Genomic DNA, 2,680 nt, shown 5'->3' with positions numbered 1-2,680 from the left:
ATGTCGTATTATTAATACATCAAAAAAACCTGTGGGGTTACTGCCAAACGTTGGTAAGTCGATAATTTAGGTATTTAGAGTTAACAATAGATCATGTGTCTATATAAAAATATGTATCTATCTATGTTAAAAAAAATCAAGGCCATCCGATATATAGAACATGCACATAAAGTACAATGAAATTAGAATTATGCCTGATTTTATATGGCATGTCAAACTTTCCAAATGCAATTACTCCATAACAAGATTTTGAGACTAACCAACTTTTTGCAGTAACACGAGGAATATAAAAAAATTAAAATTATTAGCAAATCGAATGGTTATACACAACGAATTTGCTAAAGTCGTTTAGTACAATATTTACTTTATTAGAAGCGCATGAATAGAGGCTTCTATTTTTATAAATTGGTATGTGTTTTTTGACGACATGGTAAGTATTTTCGATCAACAAATAATGGTAAGTATTAGCCGGCTCGCACATCTAATCTAGTTTCGTCTGTAAGGTGTCTAATACATCGATGTAACATCATCGTTATTCACAAAACACACGTTGCAAAATGGATCTCTACACATTGATGGAATGCGTCATTTTAGTTTGAAAAAAAAACAGCTGTAGTCGCATGCAACTATTTTCACTCGACATGCAGAGCAGGTATAATCCCGAAATGTCGTACTTCATCATTCATTTTGGTTTTCCGTGTGTGTCACTGTCCTCGAATGGCCTTGCCTATACGCACATAGGAAAGTTGCATGTTGTGCTCAGTTTTGATTTATGACTATTATCTCAGTCGAGACGATTTTCAATGTGCGACTAGGCTTATAATAAAATATGGAAAGTATTTAGTCACTATGTCATAAAGAATTTACTATTATGCAAGTCTTATCGTACCTATGGCATTTGCGGTTATAAGCCCGGTATAATCGTAAGGCTTCAGTAGTAGCTTTTGTAATGCAGACTGCAGAGCGTGCAGTATGAATTTTGTGTACACTTGTTTAACATGCATACCGCACGCCCCGCTCCACAAAATACAGCCACTGAAGCCTTATTCTTAGACTATCAAAGATCGTTAACAAACATATTTTACGAAGAAAATTTTATATTGTAATATTTTACTGTCTCATTTCATAAAATATTGAAGTAAACATGTCAAAAACACACACATAGAACCCTCCAAACCATCCCGCCCCGCACCACACTCGGTCTTAGTTGAGCGTATTACGAGGCCCTAGGTTTGGATGTAGAGCATCAGCAGTTTTTTACGCCTGGGAATGTCCCAGGATGGCAGATGCCCCAGTCTTGGTTTACTGAAAGATGTAATTTAATAAACAGTGCCATGGGAGAGAAAGGCTCGTAGAATGAATGTAATGATATATAAGATACAAAAAACAAAGCTAAGGACAAACAAAACTATATGAACAGATTTTCACGTCCGCAATAAGACGCCGCAAATTTTTAAAATGCAATATAATTGGCCTTTGTGGCGACCAGATCGGACGGCCCGATGGGCCCACAGCTAGTTGAAATGACTTGAGCAGCTCTTCCCTTTCCGTACACATTTTAGGATATTCTCACAGGATGTCGTTTGCATCCTGTATTTATCCGCCATATGGACATGTTGAACGGGTAACAAGACAAAGCTCAAAGAGCTTGGCAGAGAACCCACCATGGCCTGTCAAAAATTGACTGGTGTGATGGTCAGGAAATATGACAGCAATGAAATAACTGTTGTTTTTACAGCTAATTACAAAATTGAAGATAGCAAGAAATTAAGTAACAAAATAAAATTATTGATCGTAAATAAAGACTAATTAATACCCACACCGGGTCTTAGTGACAATGAATAGATATACATATTTTATTTTGTATCGATTGCCGTTATCACAGTGAGGTACCTAAACAAAAATATGATTTTCTCTAGTGGGTATACCTATAATACCTATCTGAGGTATTTTCAAGTTATATAATAAATGTTCAATATAAGGAATGTTACATTCTCAAAATCTTGTGAAGTATTCGATGAATAAAAAAATGGTTTATTAAATTTTTTTAGCATGTTCAAGTATAACCGTTATAACTAAAATATTTGGCGAGAGCCGGGCGTCGGTTAGTAATTATTAAGGTAATTAATATTCCTTCATTTAATACACAAAAGTCGATAGTCAATAAAAACGAAATTTGATATGCATTTCATGTACGACTTACTAGTTTAAATTGTCGTAATTAAATAGGAGGCTTGTAGTTTAATTGGTTAATGCACAGTTGGCGCGATACTAGTGGTTATGCGGGTTCAAATCCCGTCGGGCATCGTATTTTTTTCAAATATGATTTTTATAGTAGGTATAATATCTGAGGTGTTTTCAAGTTGTGTATATTCAAAAATGTACCCATTTTTACAACGTTTTTCTTAGCTCGTATTCTTATTTGTCCGGTACAAATCTTGCGATCGATTTTTAACTAACTTCCCGACTAGCTAGACATTTGAAACTTTTAGAATATATCAGAACACGATGCCAATGCATTTTTTAAATAGTTTTAGCCATCTTTAAGTAGAATTGAATTCATTTTCAGTTAATTCTATTTTGTATGAAAAGTTATTTCGACACCATTGTTGGTTGGCAGGGGTCCTAGCAACTAAATTATTAATATATACGAGCGTTACTATGGAAATCAGTATGATAT

The sequence above is a fragment of the Rhyacophila brunnea genome, unplaced genomic scaffold (genome assembly GCF_057557595.1).
Source record: "Rhyacophila brunnea isolate RB1 unplaced genomic scaffold, BYU_Rbru_1.0 scaffold_14, whole genome shotgun sequence".
In the NCBI taxonomy this organism is placed as follows: Eukaryota; Metazoa; Arthropoda; class Insecta; order Trichoptera; family Rhyacophilidae; genus Rhyacophila; species Rhyacophila brunnea.
This window is presented reverse-complemented; position numbering follows the sequence as displayed.